Here is a 27,361-nt window from a genome sequence, read left to right as displayed (position 1 = left end):
CGATCTCTGCAGATTATTAATTACCAGTTAGTAATCCTACGACCAGGAACTATTTAAGTTTATAGTTATCATCTTTTAGGTCTCACTATTATGATCTCATCATAATCCATAAAAAGCTTTACTCTAAACTATGGTATATCTTATTTAAACACTTAAATAGATAAAGCCCGTAATAAAAAGAAAACAAGTCTTTTATTAATATCAATGAAATCAAAATAGATTACACAGGACGTTATTCCTAAATCTTAATACATGATTGGACTTAGGACATATTCCTTTCATAAGGTAACAACAACCTTTAAAGATCAGCAGAGAAATTTTTCAGAAGTACTTAAACAATGGTTCTAGTATTAGTAAATGGTATCTTGATATGCCCTGTACCTAGGGAGTACCGGATGAAGAATTTAAGGATAACCTTAGAGGTTTTACAAGGAAAAGGTAATATTCAAAGTTCTCAAGAATAGAAATTTTGATAATGGAAATGTGACGTAATTATAATAATGCCAAGTGGGGCACGTGTTAAACCACGAGAAAGTATGGATCGAAGCAGTAAAGGTCGAAATTGTTCAAGGCAATTAGGACCTAAGATAAAAGATGTCCTAAGTATGATCGAGAGTCAGTTGTGACAATGAGTAAGCTCTAAAGACTGAGGCAATAACTTATGGAAAAATGGTGATTTTTTTTTACTCATCAGATTTTAAGGAAAACATCTTCACACAAGCGGTGATTGGAAATGAGGTAGAAAATTTAGTTGGAGATCGTGTAAAAGACATTGATTATAAGGAACTATTACTATCAGGAAAGTCCAATGAGGTGACCGACACTTTAAAGGTAAGAGGATAATTATAGGCGCTCGTGCCAGAGGAATATAGTGATGATGGTTGAAGCCGTGAAGGTTGTATTATGGTTTGGAAGATTGACATTCCTTCTGATGATTGTGCAATACCTAACCATAATAGAAGTTTGGTAAAGATTTAGTTCATGTAATCGCCGTGAGTGGGCTATCTATCTTAGAAGGTCCTATCTTGAGAATAACCCAGGACCATGTTTCAAAAAGGACTAAACGAACCTTTGAGTTAAGTCTTCTATTGAAGGCATATGATTAAGAATGGTATTAACCTGCTATCGTTGCCTTCCTTGAAACTCTTCTGCAATTTTATCTGCTTCAAGTCATACGTACGTCAAGTTCAGGAGTGTTCTTCATGAATCATGAACGGTGATCATGTTACCTCCTTAGAAGAATTCGATACGAGATGTATGGACTTCGTATGGTTAGCTATTAAGACTTCATGGAAAATGAATGATTACAGTAGGTCAACGGTGGACCCTAGTATTGCAGGAATGATTCTGCGGGTAATGAGCCGATTAATCACAACCGTGAGAGTTGTATTGGAATGGATGTTGAGATTAAGTACCACTAATCGGGTTGTGGTGATGTATAAGTTATCATTGATAGACTAATTAAGTCGATTATCTACCTATTGAATACTTATTCCTTCTTATCGATAGGGAGTCGTATTACTATACGAGGAAGGTTGCAGTGCAAGCATAGAATTCTAGTAACGATGATGTCTAGAATGAGATCCCACATTCGATTTTCGATGTCGAGGGAGTTTCAAAGGTGATTGTGTATAAGCTCGAGGAAGAGCATGGGTCCATAGAATGATGGTCGGAATAGAAAAAATATTTAGGCATGTGAAATACGATGCTATAATACTTGATGTTGATATATATACGTATATGTTTTGTTCTCCTATGACAAACCTCTATAGTTCAGAGGTAGATTCCAAGCCAGATATTTATGGCAATAAAGTTTTTACGTATATACAATTCTCTTCAGTTCGCTCTTTTCTCTTCTTTTCATTTCATGTAAGCTGAGAAGAACAACCCTTCCAGACGGGGAGGTATTGCCGAATGACTATCTATCTGTATGATAGAAGCCTAGTAGGATACCACGTATTGTTTAATTGTTTGTCAAGTACTAAAGGCCGGCCACCTTCTGTACTAACTATGCGATATAACAAGTGTTCATGATCATAGTGATCTCTCAATAAATTCTTTTACTTCTATACGATGGATCAAGCTTTCAAAGATAGAAGCAGCTAGAAAGGAGTAGTATCAGTGCGGTGGTATTCCGAATCTAACGCGTTCGTGATACTAAGGTTGACGCAATTATTAAAAGGTTATAGAATGCTAACGAGCAAAAGTGTAACCGGTATAGTATTATGTACGAAAGATAGTAATGACTACGAACTGGAAAAGAATGGGTATTGAGAAGCAAAAGCTATAATGCTAGAAGCTATGATGAGAGTCTATGCAATGGACTTGAAAGAATTTGAAATGGTCACTTAACACGGATTGAGTTTTCTTACGATAATAGATCATATGTCAGTATTGAGATATTGCCTTATGAGATCCTTGAGGGAAGACAATGTCGATCTCCCTTATGATAGGATGATGTTACAGAGCGCAAGATGCTCAGACCAGTAGTGGTCCAAAGGACCAAGGATATAATAGATCTAATCAGAGGACGGCCGGTAGTAACCCAAGGTGGACATAAAAAGTATGTTGATTTGACATGAAAGGACAAGGAATAGGAAATAGGGGACCTAGTAATGTTAAAGGTATCCCTGGGAAAGGATGGATGAGGTTCGGAAAGAAAGGAAAGCTAAGCCCACGAATTGTGGGACCATTTGAGGTATTAAGACGTATTGGGAAGTTAGCATATGAGCTAGCCCTACCCCCGAACATGTAGCAAGTTCATAACGTGTTCCCCGTATCAATATTAAGGAAGTATAATTCGGATGCCAGACAAATAGGGGCACATGAGCGCATAGACATGCAACCCGACGTAACCTTTATGGAGCAACCAGGAAGGGTTATACATTGAAAAGGAACAAGTGCTTAGGAGAAGGGCTATCAAACTAGTCAGAGTTTGATGGTAGAACCACAATGTGGGAAGATTAACTTGAGAGTTAGAAAGTGCAATGCTAAGAAAGTATCCCTATTCATTTTTTTCCTGATTCCGGGACGGAATCCTTTTAAGGAGGGGAGACTGTAATAACCCCAAAATTTTTGAACTTTTAGTAACCCTTATGAATAGTATTTTGCTGATTATGCTGAATAAGAAAACTTTCCATGTCACACTATGTAGGGGTTCTTCTATTGTTATTCTGAGATCTTATTAGTACTTTATATGGGATATAAGTGTATGTCAAGATCGTCAGAATCCAAATTCGAACACTTTGATTTTTCCCGAAAATCCACCAGATACCGAAAGAATTGAGTATAAGGGAACAGGATAAAAAGGATTTAAATTCAAGGATTATAAGAAAGGATCATAAAAGGAATATAATGTATTGAGAAAGGTTAAGGGAACCCAAGTAATAAGATCCCGGGTATGATCCCTCAAACGATAAACGAAAACGAAAGTTAAGCGAACCGTATAACAGATCAGCGGTCATTAGCCAAGTAATTAGGAGCTAATCAAAGAGGTTAGTGAGGATGATGTCATCAAACCAATAAGAAGAGGACAAGCATGGGAAGATGACATAAGAATGATGACCTAAGCATGACCAAAAAGGAAGGAAGGTTGGTTGATTATAAACCACACAAAATTCACCATGGTTAAAAGGTAATAAATCAAAACAAAAGTGGATCAACCAAGCCAAACAAAACAAAAAACACAAAAACAAAGTTGACTCTCATTATTAAAGAGAAGCTCTCGACATTCTTGGTTTTCAAAGAGGAAAATTTCAAAATCTAAGATCCAACCATTGTTAAATTGCAAGGTAATTATCCAATGTTCCTTATGATTAGTTATGGCTATCCTAGGAGTTTAAGCTCCAAATTCCTTCACAATCTCTTTCAATAAATCATTTAAGAAGAGAGTGAATAGTGTTTTCAAGAAATTTAAATTGTTTGATCTTGTGTTTTTGGTTAGATTAAGCTTTGGTAAGGACTTTCAAGGGTGATTCCAAGCTCCTTAGTTACTCTTACTCACCAAGGAAGGTATAATCTCTTAACCTAGCATTGTTATTGAATATTAAGAGCTTATTATGAGTAGGATAGTTCATGAGAATCATGGTGATTGAATATGTAGAGATTAGTGGTTTTGTGATGTTTTTGGAGTTGTAAATCTTGGTTATTAGTTAATGAACTTAAGAATAGTTTTAGTTCATGTTTGAGAATAATATAAATTGGAGAACTTGAGGTGTTGGGGCTGTTTTAGTAATTTATGGATGGAGTTTGGTTGCATGGTTGAATTGTGGTTGATTGTGGATTGATTTGGAGTAGGATAAAATTTGGTAATCGCGTAAATATAGCCGTCGTAATGCCCGATTTACTTTAGACTGTTTTTGTTCTTAACATCAGGACCCATGAACTCACTGTTAGGTTCAGACGATTACCATGATTAGATAGTTCATGTTACGAGCTTCGTTTTGATATGTGGTTCGTTTGAATCCGATGTACGGTTTAGGAGAAACTACCATTTTAAGTAACGGCGCTTCGCGACCGAACCATTACCGCTCGCCTTACTTTGAAACCTTGGTTAAGGACTTTAAATGACTAATCGGGGTATGAAACAATTATGTTATGTGTATTAGGCAGCTGGTAAGGTACTCGCGAAAGAATCTTCTTAAAACTCTTAATGGTTAATTTATTAAAAATGGTGGAGCCGAGGGTACTCGAGCGACTTAAGTGAATCGTTAAGCGCGAAAGCGAACGTTAGGGCTCTAAATGGTTAAAGTCTAGTTTCTTAAGCGACCGTGGTTTAATTCCGGCTTATGTTGTTGTTCATAGGTTACCGGACCCACTCTAAGCTTAAGTCTACCCCGGAACACTCAAACAAGTTTTCTACCCGTTATATTGTTGTTGTGATGTATATATGTATATGCATTATCTTGTGATAAGTGCATGATTATTATTAGCAAAGTCTTGCGATATATTGGAGCATGTGATATGATATTTATATGCATGCCTGTTTTGTAATCTTGATATCTAATAATTAATTCAAAAGCTTATAAGTTGCATAATACCTATGCTAGAGATAAGCAGTAGTTGCGTATACCCTTAGTATAGGGGACCCAAAGGTGAACATTTTTCTAAACCGGGAGTCGATGTTCCCGAGTATATTATATATATATATTTATATATATATATATATATATATAGTTTTCAAAACTATTAATCGAATAAGGTTTATTCGATAACTTTATTTTAAATAATGAATATTAGTTGAATATTCATTCGAGGACTTATGACTCCGTTTATTTTATTTAATGAATATTAATTGAATATTCATTCGAGGACTTATGACTCCGTTTATTTTATTTAATGAATATTATTTTGAATATTCATTCGTGGATTTATGACTCCGCTTATTTATTAAATAATATTCTTTATTTTATTAAAGAATAATGTTTCGACAATCAAACTTATTTTCGATTATTCAAATAAAGATCGTACTTTTGCATAAGTATATCTTTGGTTATTTATTATTCATTTCAAGTATGAGTTTTAAAACTTCTACTTCAATTATTTTTTTTATAAAGGTTATCCTTATGGGAACATTATTTAAATAATAATATTCAGATATTTTTTAATATATCGGGACTGATTTATTTCATTAAATCAGCATTACTCCAAACATTCTTAAAAATATTTTCGAGTCTTCAAAATGATTTTTAAAAGTTAGAGCGGATCCCAAAACTCATTTTTATATTTAGGATCTTCCTTTCGAAGGGTATTTAAATACTCGCTCAAAACCTGAGGGATCCGGCTCAGTGGTGTATTTTACATTCGCAACGAGGTTGATGTTTTGAGAAAACATCTTGATTACTTGCCCATCGTTCGGGAAGTAAGTTCATCTATTTGAGTCGGCATAAGCGACATGCCGGGGTACGGTCTATGAAGGTGTAAGAGGCTGGGTGACAGTCCATCCACGCGTGAGTGGTCAGGTAACGGTCTAGCGCGAGGTCCTAATGCGGCCAGGGTGATGACCGGCGAGGTATTCATCCATCTACAGTAGAAAGGTTACTTATTGGTATCTTTGCCTGATCAGCAAGATATCGGGTTTATGCCAAAATTCTTTTCTTTCCAAATTCATTGGATATTGCAACTATGTTCATACTTTACATGACAGAGGTTTTCAGGAAATGTATGAGAGATATATATGGATATATATATCGGGACTTAATGAAGTATCTCGTAACTTCATTTCATTCAATAATATTTCAAAGATTGAATCTATTCAAGTATTATCTTGTAGTCTCATCTGTGTGATGAACTTTTAAAACTAAATATAACTTGAACGGTGGTAGTTCAAGTAGTATTCGGAAAAGATATAAGTATATGGGAGTATCTTGTAACTTCATCTTTTCAACTTATATCTAGTAAATGATTATCTTATGCATGACAAAGATTTTCAAGAAAAACGTTGAGACAAGGTTAGATATATGAGACCACCTTGCAACGATATTTTATACAGTTATAAACGGGAACTCTGTGTATATTATACATGTCAGAGAATTTCAAAGATTTGAGAAGTATATATGTATACTGAATATTTTGCGACTTCGTCGCATTAAAATAACAAACTTGGTTCATTTCTTCTTGACCAAGACTTTCATGAGTACTATGAGAATGCTCATATATTGTTAATTATAATGCATATTATTTCAGTGGGCTTGTTGCTCACCCTTGCTTTCTTCTTTCATCACACAACAACAGATAGACAAGATGAACAGGATCAAGCTCCCAATCCGTGAGCGGATAGGAAACGTTCCGCAGTTTTCTGTAGGCGTTGATGCCGTTGTAGCTGAGGTAGGGTCTACCAATAGGCTAGGCTTTCAACTTTTGATGTACCAGACTTATCTATATTTATGAATTGTAATAATGGCAAAGAATATGTAAATTTATTCAGAAACCCCTTTTGAGGTGTAATGACTTATAATTGTGGAATAAAATGACTTGTGTTATTGTTTGGTATTCATCTCTGAGACTATAACTTGTGGTGTGTGTGTATATTGTGGGGTCACAGTACGCAGTAGTTGGTTGATTATTAAGATTAAGTATTATAAAGGGAAATGGAACTAGTGACAACCCGGATCCCCGACCCCGGATTTGGGGGTGTTACAATGCATATGACACTTAACAGTTTTTCAAAAACAACTTAATCACCACAGTAATTTTAGTCATTCATATGGAGTGAAAGTGTGTGCATTCAGCAAAATATCAGATAAAGATTAAAGTCTGATCAGCTTCAGTACATCTTAGAAATAAGGCATAACTCAGAAAAATGCTTAAAATTGTCATCAGTCATGATGTCTACTATAGAACAAATTTATGCAAGAGTCCACCTCAACTGTTTGTGCTCATTTTATGCATCTTTTGTAATTCCTTTTTACAGTGGCTTCTCAGTGTAACTGAGTCACGACCGCTTATTAGAATTTATGATGTTATCAGAGTATTTCTCCAGTAATCATAGAGTGTGAAAAGTCACCAAGAAATTTTTTTTGCTTTTCTAATGCGTATTACTTAATACCAGCAATGCACTTGGGTCTTCCCTTCCACATTTTTACTCTAGATCTCAAAGGAGTACCTGACTTTTATTCTTTTCTTTTCTTTTGATAAGTGAGGCTTATCAACACTTAGTTCATTCTTAAGATTTACTGACATCAGAATTTGACAGATAAGAAACAAGAATCTAGTTTGTGACTTAGTAATAAGATACACAAAGTAAACTTGACTAAGCTCAATATCAGAATCTTCTTGTGTTAATGAGTTTCCACATAAACAATTAATTCAAACATGGGATATCTAGTATGTTAAAGACTACTAGGTCAGCATCTAGCACAGTTATCCTCATTGTATTGAATAGCCACAGAACATTCAAGACACTTATCAGAGTATATAAATCCACATCAGATAACAATCAGTATTTAATGAATTTTCAAATTAAGCACAGATTACATATAGATAATACAGTCTGTAAATACCGATCTTAAAGTCTGATGCATGAGAACAAAAACTAAGCAGATTTAGAGAAAGAACCTGAAACCATTCCAAGTTCATTTATCAATCTTATAAAAGTAGCTTCACATAATGGTTTTGTGAAGATATCTGCTAGCTGTTGATCTGTTGGAACAAAATGTAATTCCACTGTACCTTCATCCACATGTTCCCTTATGAAATGGTATCTAATGCTGATGTGTTTTGTCATTGAGTGTTGAACTGGATTACCTGCCATAGCAATAGCACTTTGATTATCACAGTAAATAGGTATTTTAGAAAATTCTAAGCCATAATCCAGTAACTGATTCTTCATCCAAAGAATCTGTGCACAACATCTTCCTGCAGCAATATATTCTGCTTCTGTAGTTGATATGGAAATTGACTTTTATTTCTTGCTAAATCAAGAAACCAATCTGCCTCCAAGAAATTGGCAGCTTCCACTAGTGCTTTTCCAGTCTATTTTGCATCCTGCAAAATCTGCATTTGAGTAACCAATTAGCTTAAATTCTAAATCCCTAGGATACCACAATCCTAGATCAGCTGTACCCTTAAGGTACTTAAAAATTCTTTTCACAGCTAATAAGTGAGGTTCTCTTGGATCAGCTTGAAATCTTGCACAAAGACAGGTATCATACATGATATCAGGTCTACTTACTGTTAGATAGAGTAAGGAGCCAATCATACCTCTGTAGTTAGTAATATCTACTGATTTACCAGTATCCTTATCTAACTTGGTTGCAGTGTCCATGGGAGTGGATGCAGTTGAACAATCTTGCATTCCAAATTTCTTTAGTAAGTTTCCGGTATACTTGGATTGACAGATAAAAGTGCCTTCTTCAGTTTGCTTGACTTGAAGGCCCCGAAAATAGCTGAGTTCTCCCATCATACTCATTTGATATCTTGACTGCATTAGCTTTGCAAACTTCTCACACAGTTTGGAATTAGTAGCACCAAATATGATATCATCAACATATATCTGTACCAAAAGTAAGTCCTTTCCATGGTTGAGGTAGAATAGAGTCTTGTCAATTGTGCCACTGTGAAATCCACTTTCCAGAAGGAATTGAGCTAAAGTCACATACCATGCTCATGGATTTTGCTTAAGGCCATAAAGTGCTTTGTCAAGCCTGTAGACATGATTGGGAAATTTAGGATTTACAAAGCCTGGAGGTTATTCAACATATACCTCTTCTTCCAATTCTCCATTGAGAAAAGCACTTTTCACATCCATTTGAAAGACTTTAAACTTCTTGTGAGCAGCAGAATCCAAAAAAGATCTTTATTGCCTCTAATCTAGCAACTGGTGCAAATGCTTCATCATAATCAATACCCTCCTGTTGAGAGTAGCCTTTGGCAACCAGTCTTGCTTTATTCCTTGTAATTATGCCATCACTGTCAGTTTTCTTTCTGAACACCCATTTTGTACCAACAACTGATCTATTCTTTGGTCTTGGCACTAGGGTCCAAACTTTATTTCTTTCAAATTCATTTAACTCTTCCTGCATTACTTGTACCCAATCAGCATCTTGAAGAGCTTCTTTCACTTTCTTTGGTTCAGTCTGAGATAGAAAAGAATGATAGAGACATTCATTTGAAGTTGCAGTTCTAGTTCTGACACCTGCTTCAGGATCTCCAATGATTAAATCAGGTGTATGTGCTTTAGTCCACTTCCTTGTAGATGGAAGTTGATCTCTAGAACTGGATCCTCCCCCATGATCCATGCTGTCTCCATCATCATTTTCTGATGCTCCCCCTGTAGTTATGCTCTCTGAGACTTCAGAATTTGAATTTGAGTTTTCAGGAGTTGAAGAATCAAAGCTTCCAGAATTATCAGAATTTGGCTCATCAGAACCAGATGAATAAGAACTTGAAAAGCCAGTGACAGGTTCTGATGCTTCTCGAGAGTCTTGAGATGTGGTAGGTTCTTCAGCTTGCTCCCCCTGAACAGGTGCATTTTCCTTTGGAGTTGTTACCACAGTTTCAACGACATCAGAACTTAATCCATCAGAACTTACAAGATCAGGATTTAAGTCATCAGAATTTCCAGAATCAGAATTCAAATCTTCATTCTCAAATCTCAGCTGATCATGATCATCAAAATCTTCAAGTCCAGTAATCTTCTTATCACTAAAAGAGATATTGATAGATTCCATGACAATTCTTGTTCTCAAATTGTAGACTCTAAAGGCTTTTATGGAAAGTGGATATCTAACAAAAATTCCTTTATCAGCTTTTAGATCAAATTTGGACAGCTGTTCAGGATGAGTCTTAAGAACAAAACACTTGCAACCAAATACATGAAAGTATTTCAGATTTGGCTTCTTCTTCTTCACCATCTCATATGGTATTTTTCCATGCTTGTTTATAAGTGTAACATTTTGTGTAAAACAAGCGGTCTGCACAGCTTCAGCCCAAAAATAGGTTGGTAGCTTTGCTTCATCAAGCATTGTTCGTGTAGCTTCAATGAGAGTCATGTTCTTTCTTTCTACAACTCCATTTTGTTGTGGAGTTCCAGGTGCAGAAAATTCCTGTTTGATTACATGATCTTTGCAGAACTCTTCCATGATTGAATTCTTGAACTCAGTGCCATTATCACTCCTTATGATTTTAACAGAATCTTTGATCAATTTATCCAGCTGGCTGACATGATCAGTTAGGGTAGATGCAGTTTCAGTCTTCTTGTACAAGAAGTACACCCAAGTGTACCTTGTGAACTCATCCACTATAACCATAGCATATTTCTTCTTTGCAATAGACATGACATTGATTGGACCAAATAGATCAACATGCAGTAGGTGATAAGGCTCAAGAATTGATGACCCAGTTTTGCTCTTGAAAGAAGATTTTCTTTATTTTACCTTCTAACATGAATCACAAAGTCCATCAGGAGCAAATACTATTGTTGGCAGTCCTCTCACAAGATCTTTCTTTACAAGCTCATTTATATTATTGAAATTTAAATGAGAGAGTTTCTTGTGCCAATTCCAGCTTTCTTCAATTGATGCTCTGCTTAACAGACATATTGCAGAACCATAAGTATTTGTTGAAAGTCTGGCTTCATAAATGTTACCATGCCTGTATCCTTTTAGAACCACTTTGCCTGTTGAATTACTTATAACTTCGCAGTGTTCTTCAAAGAAATCCACATGATAACCTCTATCACAGATTTGACTTATACTCAATAGATTGTGTTTAAGTCCTGAGACAAGAACTACTTTTTCAATGATGACATTCCCAAGATTGATCTTGCCATATCCCAGACTTTTTCCAATGTTGCCATCTCCATAAGAAACTTCTGGGCCAGCTTTCTCCACAAAATCTAATAGCAGGGCTTTATTTTCAGTCATATGTCCTGAACATCCACTGTCCAAAACTAGGATGTTTTTCCTGTTGCCCTGCAATCACAAAGACCACTAATTGTTAGTTTTAAGGACCCAGACTTGCTTGGATCCTTTGGCCTTTTTAAGTTTGTTAACATTTGCAGCGGATTTAACATCAGAGTTTATGCTAACAATTTTCTTATCAGTATTAACAGTATCAGACTTTGCATCATACTTTACACTAGAATGAATTAAAACAACTTTTTTTAAAGAAGGTTTTATCTGATAATAATCATGGTACAAACTATGATATTCCTTACAAGTATAAATGGAATGCCATATACTACCACAGTGAAAACAAGGATTTTGTGGATTAAACCTAACAGACTGACTCTTAACTCCTGACTTAGAAGGTAAGGAGTTTATATTCTTATTCTTCCTGCAAAAAGAAGCTAGATGGTTAGAGTTTCCACAGTTATAGCATTTCTTTCTAGGAGCATTAGGAACACGCATATAATTGTTACTTTTATTCACACCTTCCTCTCCATTCCTATTTTTTCTAGCTACCTTTACCTTGTTTACACTGATAATCTCTTTCAGCTTACGTTTAAGCTGCTTCTTTGTCATTAAGCCTATGTTAACTTCAGTTGGTTTATCCTGTTTTAATTTGTCAGAAGTTGACTCTGCTATCACTTCTGTCTCAATATCTTCCATCTTTTCAGAATCAGACTTTACAGTTTTAGCAACAAATTTAACATGATTTACCTTTGGCTTAGTAGTCTGTTTAACAATAATTGGCTTAACTTGATCAATTCCTTTTTTACTTTTCTCATCTCCATAACCTAAGCCCTCTTTCAAATTCCCACTACTTAGTATATCCTGAGTTGTTCTGCCAGAGTTAGTCCAAGTCCTAATAATCTCTCTCTCCTTTTCTAACTCAGTTTGTAGAGATTTATTCATTTTTTGCACTTCATCTCTAACATAGAAAGCATCATCTCTATCCTTCTGAGTTTGATGGAATATAACTAACTCTTTTTCTAAATAATCATTCCTCTTTCTAAAAGCAAGATTTTCAGAAGTTAATCTTTCACATGTTAAAGTTTGATCTCTATAGCTAATAAACATGGTTTTAAGATATAACCTCAACTCAGTAATATCATTAGTATGAAAGGCATAAGTTTTTTGAGGTACCTTTAACTCAGCAGCATCAAAACTGCTATCAGCAATTGCCATCAAGGCATAGTTCTCCTCATCTTCAGAATCTGAGGTGTCTGACCATCTTTTCTTCTTTGTGACAAGAGCCTTGCCTTTATCACTCTTTCCTTTCTTACAGTCAGGAGATATGTGGCCTTTCTCACCACAGTTGTAGCATTTGACATTTGAGTAATCTCCTATGTCATACTTTCCTCCTTTGCCTTCAGATTTTCTGAAGCCCTTCTTATTAGAACTTCTACCTTTCCTGGAAAACTTCTTTCCCCTTATGAATTTCATGTAGGCTATCTTTGTGATACCCTTCACCATAAGAGCACACAGCTTCATCATCTCTTCATCAGCATCTACTTCAGGTAGACTTTCAGTTTCTGAATCATCATCATCAGAACTTGATGATTCTGAATCAGACTTTATGATGAGAGCCTTTCATTTTCCTTTCTTTGAGACATCCACTTTGGGGGATTCCTCCTCAGCATTAAGAGCAACTGTCCTTGACTTTCTCCCATGTCTCTTGCTTCTTTGATCCATCTCAAGTTCATAAGTCTTGAGCATTCCATAAATTTCATCAAGAGTAGTTTCATCAAGAGCATAGTTGTCTATTATAATAGTAGCTTTCAAATCCCAACTTTCAGGAAGAGCTAAAAGGAATTTTAGATTTGAATCTTCAATGTCATATTCCTTGTCCACCAGTGACGGATCATTCAAGAGTTTGACAAACCTGTCATATAAGTCAGTTAATGACTCATCACTTTTTGAGATAAAGTGCTCATACTCTTGAGTGAGTATAGTCCTCCTATTTTTCTTGATTGCATCAGTTCCCTGACACCTTGTCTCCAAAGCATCCCATATCTCCTTTGCTGTCTTGCATTGAATTACCCTATTTTACATGACATTATTAATGGCACTATGCATCAAATTCCTTACCTTTACATCCTTGGCAATAGATGAGATATCTTCAGCTTTGTATTCACTTTTCTCCTTTTTTATGGTCTTTGATGGCTGATCTGCAACTACAACAGAGAGCTTGGTTGGCTTATGCGGTCCTTCATAAATTTTGTCAAGGTATTTTGGGTCTGTAGCTTCCAGAAACATAGCCATCTTCACTTTCCATATGGGATACTCAGAAGGTCTCAGCATGGGAACCCTGATAGTCTCATATCAACTATAGGTTTGAGTCTTTGGAGTTTCTTCAGTTTTGTCGGGCTTGGTTGGATTTTCTGCTTCTTCAGACATGATTGTTTTGGATCTTTACTGTATATGTGTTAACATATAAGCTCTGATACCACTTGTTAGGTCACACAACACTGTAGAAGGGGGTTGAATACAGTGTAGAATACAATCAAATCGATTTAAAGCACAAGTAACAGAAAACAGATGTATTCGATATAATAAACTCTGTTACAATGGAACTGTTCTCTCTCAGTAATGAACAAATATCACGAGAGCTGCTAGGTTACAATATATGATCTTCTCGATGATCGTAACTCTTTTAGAGTAAACCTATGTCTGTGTTTATATAGATACACAGTTACAAGATAACTTCTAGTTGATATGGAATATAATTCTGTCTCCTAAAATATATCAACCAGATATCTTATATAATTCTTCTAGTCCTCTAACTCTTTCCATGCATATCTTCTTCTTGTATTAGTCTCGATCTTCTTTCCTGTAAATCAGCTTCCTTCCTTAACTGTTAGTCCTCCAATACTTAAGTTCTGATATCCATCTTCTGATATTATCTTCTGATAATCTAAGTCCTGATATCCTTAAGTCCTGACTTCCAGTAAATCTTGATTCCAGTAAGAACTGATATTTCCTGTTAGTTAAGATCTAAAAACTAAACATGAAACATATTAGACATGACATCTCAAATATATCCAACACAGAATATGTCTACTATCTTTTGAAAGCACTCTATGGATGAAAGCAAGAACCTAGAGCCTGGTAAGATACTTTGTCAAAATTCCCTCTAGAAAATCATTTCATAAGAGGTACTGTTGACAAAACTCTTTTCTTTAAAAATGTTAATGGCTCCAGTATACTTGTTCAAATTTATGTAGATGATATTATATTTGGCTCTACCGATGAAAAACTTTGCAAAACATTTTCCAAACTAATGCAAAGTAAATATGAAATGAGCATGATGGGAGAACTAACTTACTTTCTTGGTCTCCAAGTTAAGCAAGTTAGTCATGGAATATTCATTAGTCAAACTAAATACATTTATGATATTTTAAAGAAGTTTGACTTAATGGATTGCATATCTGCAAAAACTCATATGGCCACGGCCACTAAACTTGAAATAAATACAATTGAAAAGTCTGTAGATATTTCAAATTATAGAGGCATGGTAGGTTCACTTTTATACTTAACAGCAAGTAGGCCAAATATAATGTTCAGATTTCGGGCTGATCCTAGAGAATCTCATTTAGTAGCCATTAAGAAAGCTTTTAAATATCTTAAAGGAACACCAAAACTTGGCATTTGGTATCATAGAGATTCTAGTTTTGATCTAATTGATTATTCAGATGCAGATTATGCAGGTTGTAAAATAGATAGAAAAAGTACAACAGAAACCTGTCAGTTTCTAGGAAACAAGCTAGTATCCTGGTTTAGTAAGAAACAAAACTCAGTTTCTACTTCCACAATAGAGGCTGAATATATATCTGCTGGTAGCTGTTGTACACAGATTTTATGGATGAAAATTCAGCTATTGGATTATGGTCTACATGTGGACAAGATTCCAATTTTCTGTGACAACACAAGTGCCATTACCATTACTGAATATCATGTGCAACATTCAAGGACAAAGCACATTGACATAAAGTACCATTTCATTCAAGAACATGTCATACCATTCAAGAACATGTCATAAATGGTACTGTGGAACTTCACTTTGTTCCAAGTGAGCAGCAACTTGCAGACATATTTACCAAGCCACTTGATGAGTCAACTTTCCCTAGGTTGGTAAGTAAGTTAGGTATGCTTAATTATCCTTAAGTTATTTTGAGGTCTAAGAAATTTGTAATGCAACCAGAAATAAATTTGATTTTTCCTAATAAGATGAAATTTTGGCTAAGTAAAAATTAATCTCTCAACGGATGTTTATTATCCGTTGAGAATGAATATCCGTTGAATTTAAGCATCCGTTGAAAGTCAAATATATTTCTGGGTACTTTATCCCTCGACGGATAATGGTACATTTTATATCCGTTGATTTGCTTTAATCATAGCCGTTAATTCTACACCTTATCCGTCGAATCTACTTAAAGTGTGTATGTATATGTCGATGGATAATCTTTAGAATTTCTACAATTTATTTTTTTTTTAAAAATGGCTATTTTCGGCAATTTTCATTGGGTACTTTATTGTAATTTATAATTTTTATTTATCTATCTCTGAGAAAGTATAAAAGCCCATTTTTGACTTTTCATTTCACTTTTTATCTTTCTCTTCATTTTCGAAGCAATTTTACTTTCTTCATCTCCAAAACCCTCTTTCTCTATAACTACTTACCAATCTCAAACGACATCAGTAGTCAAGTTATGTCCCAATATGGGTTTGTCTATATTCAGCTTGTGAGTAATCAGTTCCGGGTCTATGCCTGGAATATCAGCTGTTGTCCAAGCAAACACATCACTATTTTCTTGCAAAAATTTCATCAACTTCCCTCTAAGGGGCTCCTCTAGTGTGGCTCCAACGAAAGTCACCTTCTCAGGATCATTGGGAGCTAAAGAAATCGAAACCAAGTCTTCTGTTGGCTTCCCTCTTTTCTCATCATTCTCTCGAATATCCAGATCTTCAATAGGCAGAACCTGCCCCCCAACTCCATCTATTGAGACCAAATGCCATAACAAGATAACAATAAACACCAAAGTCAGTGATGAATGATACCTTTGGGATGTCATCCTTGTGCATCTTGATATGATTGTATCCACTAAATACATCCATGAAGTTCAGAATCTCATGCCCAGCATTGGCATCTATCAAAGTATCTATCCTTCGCAACGGGAAACAGTCCTTAGGGCATGCATCATTTAGATCAGTGAAGTCCACACACATCCTCCATTTTCCCTTGGCCTTCTTCACCATTACAGGGTTTTCTAACCATTCGGGAAATCGTATCTCCTCGATAAAACCAGCCTCTAAGAGCTTCTCTACTTCCTGTTTATAGCTTCTTGCCTCTCTGGAGAAAAACTTTTTTTTTCTTTTGCTTTACTGTCTTCCGATTTGGATCCACATTCAGCTTGTGAGTAATCAGTTTCGGGTCTATGCCTGGCATATCAGCTGTTGTCCAAGCAAACACATCACTATTTTCTTGCAAAAAATTCATCAACTTCCCTCTAAGGCGCTCCTCTAGTATGGCTCCAACGAAAGTCACCTTCTCAGGATTCTCGGGAGCTAAAGGAATCGAAACCAAGTCTTCTGCTGGCTTCCCTCTTTTCTCATCATTCTCTCGAATATCCAAATCTTCAATAGGCAGAACCTGCCCCCCAACTCCATCTGCCCTCAGTGAGGCCACATAGCAACTTTTAGCCATTTTTTGATCTCCTCTCTCTTCTCCAATCCCATCCCGGGTGGGAAACTTCATAACTGAATGGTAGGAAGAAGGGACTGCCTTGAAGGCATGTATCCCTGCTCTTCCCATGATAGCGTTGTAAGTCGAACTAGCCTTCATTACCACAAAGTCCAACATTTGTGTTGCTTGCCTTGGTTCCTAACCTATGGTTGTTGGCAACTTAATTATCCCTTCCACGGGGCACTCTACTCCAGCAAATCCATATATCGGCATATCGGTCGGGGTTAATTGTGAATCATTATAACCTATCCTTAAAAGGGGTCATGGAGCAAGATATCCACTGAAGCACCAATATCTACGAGGACCCTCTTCACCGGGTTGTTTCCTATTATTGGTGTTATGACCAGCGGGTAGTCATGAGAAATTTCACACCCTCTAGATCAGAATCATCAAAAGTCATTGTTACTCCTGTCCGGGCCCTCTTCGGGGCTTCTCCAACAATATGCATAACCTCTCTAGTATATGCTTTCCTGGAGTTCTTGGATAACCCAGCAGCAGTTGGTCCACCAAAAATTATGTTTATCACAGGCCCTCGGGGTCGTGGTCCTCCGAAGATTGTATTTATCACCGGTACCCTAGGCTGGGGATTTCGCCCCTAATCATCTTGGTCCATCCTACGATCTTCAAAGTTCTTTCTGCTATTATTATTCCTATCCCCTCCATCTCCAGTGTACTTGTTCAACCTCTCCTTTCTAATAAGGAACTCAATTTCATCTTTCAGTTGCCTACACTCATCGGTGTCATGACCAACATCCTTGTGAAATCTACAATACTTGCTCTTATCTACTTGGCAGGGTCGGCCTTCAAGGGCTTAGGCCAGCGAATATCTCGATCTATCCCGATTTCCATTAAAATTTGGCTCCTTGGAGCATTCAGCTTAGCATACTCAGAAAATTTTTGTCCAGGTCCTCCTCTCTTGGGAGTTGAGTCAGGATTTTCCTCAGTTCTAGGATACTTGTCCTTAGCAATATATTCAAGATCAGTTTTCCGCTTATAGGATATTTTGCTCACGAATGTCTTCCTCATACTCTCTTCCACCTTGATATACTTCCCTGCCCTATCCTGGAGCTGCAACATGCTTTCAGGGGGGCGTTTGGCCAAGGACATCTTGAAAAACTCATCCCTAGTTCCCTGTTGCAGTGCTATCATGGCTACCTTGTCATCAAGGTCTGGGACTTTTAAAGCTTCCTTCGTGAAATGATTCAGGTAGTCTCTTAAGAATTCCTTCACCCCCTGCACAATGTTGATGAGGGATGCCGAACTTTTCTCATGCACTCTCCCACTGATGAATTGCTTAATATAAGCCTGACTTAATTCTCTGAAGGACCCAAGAGAGTTCGAGGGCAAACGACTATACCATCTTTGAGCCATACCCGACAGGGTTTGAGGAAAGGCCCGATACTTAATAGCGTCATTCACGGGCTGCAGCAATAGTGCATTAGAGAATGTCCTGACATGATTAGCGGGATCTCCCGTGCCATCATAAGCTTTGAAAGTGGGCATCTTGAACTTCCTTGAGATATGGGCATTCATTATCTCTTCAGAGAATGGCGGAGTAGGATCATCAGGATCTCCAAGGGGAAGAAGATTGCTTGGATCAGCCCTTGGGACAACAGCCCTTCTCTGTATTGGACCATCCAGGTCTATGATAGGAGGAGAATTCCTCCCCCTTGGGGGTAATGGGGGTATGGTGTTCTGGTGGGTAATGGGGGTCACGCTTCAGCTTTTGAATCTCAGCCTCATGAGCCCTGATCCTTTCCTGCACTTCTTGGGAATTCATCCCTTGGGTGATCCTAGGACGTTGGCGACCATCAGCCATCGGCTCTTTGTCAGCATACCTCCTTCTTGGGGCCACTCCATCACCTTGTATATAGGGGGTGATCGCCCTCATGCTTCACTCCGCCCAGCATGTCCGCTTCCTCCAACCTCGGGGTAAAGGGGCATCCCATATGGGGGGTTAGTAGTCAAAATAGTTGAATACTCATACCCAATGGGTCGAGAATTCACAGGTGCATGTAGTTGTTGAACTTGGGGATTCGTACCTTGAATAGCCGAGGAAATCGTCCCTTATGGCTGAGGTTCAGTTGCCCCTATCTGGGCTTCTCCTTGTGTGGTTGCATAAGTTGAATGAGGAGGTACCTCCACAGTTGAAGAAATCACTTGGGTTGTCCCCGTTGGTGTTCCTCCTCCAAGGGCTCTAACAGTTCTCCATGTTTTCGCCATGGTTGTTGTTGTGTTTCCCACAGACGGTGCCAAATGTTATGGATCAAGAATTAGGGTATATGATTACTGTATTTATTACTAAGGAACGTGAGCTTCGAGACTCGATTTGACCGCTCCTGTGTTTCGTGACTCAATCTGCCTTAACAAGATGCCTGCGTACCTTGCTGATTGCCAAAGATCAAGTCAAAAAACATAGTTCTTGGTGATACTTTCCCTCAGGGCTATGGCGGCGAGGGCTCACCAAGGACGTAGTGACTTTCATGTCCTCCAAGGACGTAGTTCTGATTGGTGGGGTGAGGCCCCTTATATAGATGTTGGGAGTCCTTGAATTGGACTTGGGTTAGGAGACTTGGTGGGCAAGTCTCATAATTAGAATGGACTTTGGAGTCCTAAGTGGTAGGAAACTGATTCCTTATCATTTTAGGTCCCTTGGAGGCTAATCTACTAGGATTTATGTTCTTATTGGGACTATTCTTAATAGCTGATTTTTCCCTTATTAATCAATTACGAAATTAATTAATAATCAGGGTTTTGGGCCCTTTCTAACTGGGCTTCATTGTCAGCCCAATGTCAATACAATTAATGCGATATTAATTACGCAATCAGGGTTTATTTTATTCCCTATCAGTAAGAAATTTTGAGGTCTAAGAAATTTGTAATGCAACCAGAAATAAATTTGATTTTTCCTAATAAGATGAAATTTTGGCCAAGTAAAAATTAATCTCTCGATGGATGTTTATTATCCGTTGAGAATGAATATCCGTTGAATTTAAGCATCCGTTGAAAGTCAAATATATTTCTGGGTACTTTATCCCTCGACGAATAATGGTACATTTTATATCCGTTGATTTGCTTTAATCATAGCCGTTAATTCTACACCTTATCCGTCGAATCTACTTACAGTGTGTATGTATATGTCGATGGATAATCTTTAGAATTTCAACAATTTATTTTTTTTAAAATGGCTATTTTCGGCAATTTTCATTGAGTACTTTATTGTAATTTATAATTTTTATTTATCTATCTCTGAGAAAGTATAATAGCCCATTTTTTACTTTTCATTTCACTTTTTATCTTTCTCTTCTTTTTCAAAGCAATTTTACTTTCTTCATCTCCAAAACCCTCTTTCTCTATAACTACTTACCAATCTCAAACGGCATCAGTAGTCAAGATTATGTCCCAATATGGGTTTGTCTATGAAAAGAACAACTTTGTAGCTTTAGTGGACAAGTGCATTGCTATTAAGGATTTTCACGAGATGATGGACTTCATTCGCAACTGCAAATTAAATTTTGCCATGCTCGAGTCTCCATTGATTTACTGTGAAGTTGTGGCGCAAATCTGTACTACAGCCGTGTTTAATTCCACAAACAAGACATTTACTTTCTCTCTTAATGGTAATGACTTCTTTATCAACTGTGATAAAATTTAAGCTTGCCTTCATTTACCTGAAAATAACACTTTTATTCCACACACGGAAACAGATGTGAGCACCATGCTTAAGTCTATGGGCTGCTCTCTTGATTCTACCAATTTAGGTAGAACTAGGAGAATGGGCCTTATAAAATAATAGAGCTTTCTCTATGACTCATTCATAAAAGTGTTTTCTGGTAAAATTAGTAATTTTGATGTAGTTACTTCAACATTGATTAACATGCTTTATTTGCTTCTAAATGACAAATATTTTAATTTCAGTAATATGTTTATATTTGTAAGAAATTTTAAGGTCTAAGAAATTTGTAATGCAACCAAAAATAAATTTGATTTTTCCTAATAAGATGAAATTTTGGCTAAGTAAAAATTAATCTCTCGACGGATGTTTATTATCCGTTGAGAATGAATATCCGTTGAATTTAAGCATCCGTTGAAAGTCAAATATATTTCTGGGTACTTTATCCCTCGACGGATAATGGTACATTTTATATCCATTGATTTGCTTTAATCATAGTCGTTAATTCTACACCTTATCCGTCGAATCTACTTACAGTGTGTATGTATATGTCGATGGATAATCTTAAGAATTTCTACAATTTTTTTTTAAAATGGCTATTTTCGACAATTTTCATTGGGTACTTTATTGTAATTTATAATTTTTATTTATCTATCTCTGAGAAAGTATAATAGCCCCTTTTTTGACTTTTCATTTCACTTTTTATCTTTCTCTTCATTTTCATAGCAATTTTACTTTCTCCATCTCCAAAACCCTATTTCTCTATAACTGCTTACCAATCTCAAACGTCATCAGTAGTCAAGTTATGTCCCAATATGGGTTGGTCTAAGAAAAGAACAACTTTGTAGCTTTAGTGGACAAGTGCGTTGCTATTAAGGACTTTCACGAGATGATGGACTTCATTCGCAACTGCAAATTGAATTTTGCCATGCTCGAGTCTCCAGTGATTTACTGTGAAGTTGTGGAGCAAATCTGTACTACAACCGTGTTTAATTCCACAGAAAAGACTATTACCTTCTCTCTTAAAGGTAATGACTTCTTTAACAACTGTGATAAAATTTAAGCTCGCCTTCGTTTACCTGAAAATAACACTTTTATTCCACACACAAACACAGATGTGAGCACCATGCTTAAGTCTATGGGCTGCTCTCTTGATTCTACCAATTTAGGTAGAACTAGGAGAATGGGCCTTATAAAATAATGGAGCTTTCTCTGTGACTCATTCATAAAAGTGTTTTCTGGTAAAATTAGTAATTTTGATGTAGTTACTTCAACATTGATTAAATGCTTTATTTGCTTCTAAATGATAAATATTTTAATTTCATTAATATGTCATGGTAGAATTAGGGTATAAGTTAGGAGATATCAAGAAAATTTCCAGGAATATATATTATGCTAGGTTTCTCATGATGCTAGAAAATCATGTTTCTAAAGAACTCTTTATTGAGAACCCAAACAACAAGCATGCTTGTTGGGTCCAAGAAAAGAAGGTACTCGCTGACTTGAACATGAACAACCTCCACAGTAATGTGCCTTTCAACTACTTATCAAACATGGAGGCACCTCAGGTAAGTGAGGTAAATGTTTCAAACTCAACTCATTCCCAACCTCAAATTTCTTTGACTCCTACTATGGCTATGTCATATGTGATTGTGCCCAAACAGATGCCTACCCAAGTCACAAAACCTAAAACTTCAAAATCCAAATTAAAGAAACCACAATCTAGTTTCTCTCAAAAGAACCTAGTTTTAAAAACTACCACAACACAAGAGGGGAGGGTGAAGGGTAGTGAGAAAGGTGAGGGATAGGGTGAACATCAAATAAAACCTAAGGATAAGGTGAGAGAGGTTGGTGTATCCCAGCCTAGCCACACCACTGTCTCCCAAAAGGATGTAGTGCTTAACAAGGATATTAGAACATTGCTAGTTACATCCTCCCAAAAGGATGCAACTATTGAAAATAGCTCTTCTCCAAGGGCACATAACAAAAGGGGTACACCACAGAACAAACTCAAACCTATATCAGAATGAAGAAGTTGATACCATTGGGGGAGTCACAGGGCACGCACATTGTGCCAATTGCAGTCAAATACTCAGTTCAAGCACCATCTCAAAGTCAGATTGATGTTGCTAATAAATGTGGAGTCACAGCCAAATTCTCTCACAATTGAAACACCTCACACACACAACTCTCCCACAAACTTACTGGATGTGGATATGATAAATACATCAATTCCTGATTCTTCATCTTTGAAACTCATGGAGGATCCAAAATCTATAGCAAGTGAGCATCATCTTATTGATGAATTGTTGGCTCACTTGCCCTTCCTTTCTGAAACTACTGATAAGTCTTGCATACAAATCTCAAATCAATCACCATATACTCAACTGTAGTTTCAACTCATAACTCTTTCATTTCTACCTCTTTGACGGATATTCCTCATCCATTGAAGAGTGACTGTCTCTCGACGGATAAGCTTAACAGTAATTATCCGTTGACACTCACAACTGCTATTTCGACGGATATCTCGTGAAAGAGAGGAAAAAGAGTGAACATCGACATGCTATTTCTTCCAGCATGGTAAAGGTGAGTGAGAAGAGTCCCACCTTAGATGGTGAAAGTGAGGGTGGGAAGCCAAGGGGAGCCCTTGATGCAAAAAGAGAGAGAACATGAGAGAAAAGCAGGTACAGAAGAATAGTGGGAGGAACCCATTGCAAGTGAATTAAGGGATGTCAATGAGGCAGACAAAGAGAGACTATTTCAGCAAGAATATCAAGTTGTTCTAGATTCCATCTCTTTTGATGTTGAGACATTTACTCACCATGTTCCAGCATATCAAATCTTAGCTGAACAGGGCAATGAGGATGCAGAGAAGACTCTGAACTTGGTACACACTACAGCCTTTATGCTAAGGGCAAAGTATGCAATCAACTCTCTTCCACCTACAGCTGGTGATGATTTTGAGTGTGATTCGGGTGGTTCTTTTGGGGATGATTAACATGGAGAAGATGTTGATGAAACTGGCATGAACACAGGGGGAGATGCAGAACCTAGCTCATCTACAAACACTCCAGCCTGGATGTTCACCAAAGATTGTAGTTATCATCACTTCAAAGCCACGCTGTTCAAACTCATTCATCAGACTCAAACAACCATTCAAGCCACCACTGATGCCAATACCAAAAGTCTTCTACAAGCCCATCTTGAATCTCTGTAACTGCACAAAATTCAGACTCTCAAATAAAATCAAGATATGGATGAAATCAACAACACTATTGAGGAAGTTAAAAAGGATCTCAATGAAAGAATGGAGTACAAACTTCCTGAGTCAAAAATGAGAGACATTCACCAGAAACTCGAGAAGGAAATTTACTTAAATAGAAAGGTTGAGGAATTGGATTCAAGACTGATAAAAGTGAAGAATTCAATTACCAAGATACTTGTCAATCAAGTAACTCAGACACATCTTCTTCAACAACTGGTGGCTACTCAAACTTCCTACCCTGCCTTACTTGATGATAACAAAAAGGGGAGAAGAATATGCATATACAAGTCAGTAAGGTAATAGTTACAGCTATTACCTTCACAAAGCCACCAATGTTAGATAACATTAATTTGATCAACTTAGCAGCAGCTGAACTAAAGCTGAAAGAAAAAAGATAAAATATAGATCAAAGAATTTCAGAGGTTTTTGGCTCAACTACAACTCAATTTAAATATGTGAAACACTTCACACAGTTGAAGCCAATTACCCTAGAAGAAATACAGCTGGGAAAAAGAGCTAAGGGTGAAATCTCAACAAAGAATGAGTTAAATAACTTTGTGGTACTGAAGTCTAAACAAGCAAGTGTGACTATAACATTAAAGCACCCAATTTTGGTTTACTACTCTCCCCCTAGGCCTGATGAAGACACGGGTACCTCAATTGCAAGCTTCAAGCACAACAAAGATCTTTGCTTAAATCAAGAATTGCAAAAATCTACAAATATGGCAAGATAATTTGTGTAATGTCTGGGCACCCTAAATTTAAGGAAGTTAAAGATGAATATAATAGAAGAACTGGAGCTCAGAAAAGGAGGATAAAGCAAGTTGTAAAAGGAGCCCAGCAGAAAACTCAAAAGATTGAAACTGCATATGCAATTGCAACCTCGACTGAGATGAAAGAGCCTATAGTTAGAGAAAAACAAATTTGGAAAAAAAGGAACATAATCAAAAGAAAGGCCAAAAGGAAGTCTTTTGAAGATAATGAAGAAGAGGAAGCTAAAATAATCCAGTCTACCACTACAAGTCAAACAACTATGCCCACAGTGGAGCAAGTTGAATTCAAGGTCCATCCTGGTGTGAACTTTCATGGTGAGCCAATCATTCCTAAGGATGAACCAATAGACTTGGACAACTTACCTATTCCTGAGCTAAAAATTCCAATTCCAACAACATCAAAAAGGAAGAAGAAATCAGCAAGAAAGCAAGTCAATCATGTCGTATCCCAATCTAAAGCCTCATCCAAACCCAAGCCAATAGTCAACAAAAGAGATCAACTCTTTATCAGTGACATAAAAGAATTCTCAGATATCAACCTTTACCTGGATGAGCTAGATGAAGTAAGAGCAATTGATGCCCACAACAGACTCCCAGAAAGATTGGTGTTCAGGTAAAGGGGTGGAAAGGAAATCGCATGGCCTCTGCATAGGATTCTTAATAAAGACTACATTATCTTGGTAAATGTATTCATTGCAATGAATAACGATTTTGGACTCACCAAGGTGGACAAAACAAAGGTACTCAACAAAATTCAACAAATAAGACAAAGCTGGAGAGATCCAAATACACTACCAAGAATCTTATCTATTCCTTACCTTGAAAATGGCTTGTGAGATTTCTGTGAACTTTCTTTTGCGCAATGTTCAATAAAATGTAGTACTTATCATTTTCATATACTATTGATTTTTTATTTTGTGTAAGGTGTTTTGTTATCATCAAGTCCTCCTAAATTTATGCCTATAATTCTAGTAGACATAAATTGGGGGAGATTGTTAGGAATATGTTGTAGGCTTGATGATAATTCAAAAAAACAGCCCAGTAGATTTAATTAAGTGATTCTGTAACTATCAACGGATAACCATACTTGTTCATCCGTTGATAGAGTAGCTTATATTTCAAATAAGTTTTGTAGCATATTTCTGTATACAGTAATAACTTAGAAGTTTGGAAGTTGTAGAAAATTCTAAGTCATGTTGACTACAAGAAAGATATGCAAAATAGGTTGGGTAATTGTAAATATTAGATGCCTTGTAATTTTGTATAAGTGAAACAATATCAACTGTTAAGAAAATACTTTCAACGGATAAACTACAAAGCTTCGACGGATGACTCAAGACACTTTCAACAGATGATCCATTAGAGACTTAACGGATAACTCATGTGAAGTATAGACGGATAAAATTGAAGTCTCGACGGATAACCAATTCAAATAGAAGTTAAAGTTACTTGACAGTCATATGGGTTGATTGTATACAAAAGGAATGTGGTAGCCTATTTGCAGGTTTGAGAGAACAAAGGAATATTTCCATTTCCATGCTTACTTGAAGAAATACAAAGATGCTGGATAGAGAGATGAAGGAACATGTGAATAGACTTAGATATTTGTTTTATTTGTTTGTCTTTTTCATGTGTAACTTGGTAATATATAAACCAAGTGTAGAAAGTAGAATTATTATTGATTGAATTGAAAAATAGAAAAAGCTACATCTGTTAAGAATATCTATGTTCTTCTTTTATAAAAACACTTGCAAGCAGCTATGTGCATTCTTGCATCACAGAGTTCTCATTCATATATATATATATATATATCTTTGGTGGAAAGATCAATCCACCAAAAAGTTTTTAAACCACTGTGTTTACTTACTTTGTGTCTTGAATAATTAAATCCTTTATTCCGTATATTTGCCTATTCAAACAAAGATATATTTTGGAAAGAGATTTTATTATTTCAAAAAGGAACCAAATTTACATTTAACCCCCCTTCTGTTATTCTATAGTTAGATTGTTAGGGTATAACGGATATAATAACATGACACCTAAAGCGAGAATATTTAATCATGTAGCATATAGTAAAAGCTTACAGCATGATGTAAAAATTGTATTAACAATTTTAACTTTGATTAAAAAAATATATTTTTTTAAATAATTGGCATGATAATAATAATATTAATAAACTTATAAATTTGTAAATTAGATCGTATCTTTTTGTTCGAGTAAAATAGACTATACACGGACCGTACCTTCTTTTTCAAGTTTTAACTTCGTACAGGGATTCTGACTCCTTCGGGCTCCTTCTTCGTTGATTAAATGGACCGTATTTTTGTAAAAACTCCGGCAGAGACTCATGCTTTTTGGTTGAGTAAAACAGACCGTACACGGACCGTACCTTCTTTTTCAAGTTTTAACTTTGTACAAGAATTCTGACTCCTTCGGGCTCCTTCTTCGTCGATTAAAATGGATCATATTTTTGTAAAAGCTCTAGTTGAGATTCGTACTGATAACGTGTTATAAATTTAAATA

The sequence above is a fragment of the Apium graveolens genome, chromosome 6 (assembly GCF_009905375.1).
Source record: "Apium graveolens cultivar Ventura chromosome 6, ASM990537v1, whole genome shotgun sequence".
Taxonomy (NCBI): Eukaryota; Viridiplantae; Streptophyta; class Magnoliopsida; order Apiales; family Apiaceae; genus Apium; species Apium graveolens.
This window is presented reverse-complemented; position numbering follows the sequence as displayed.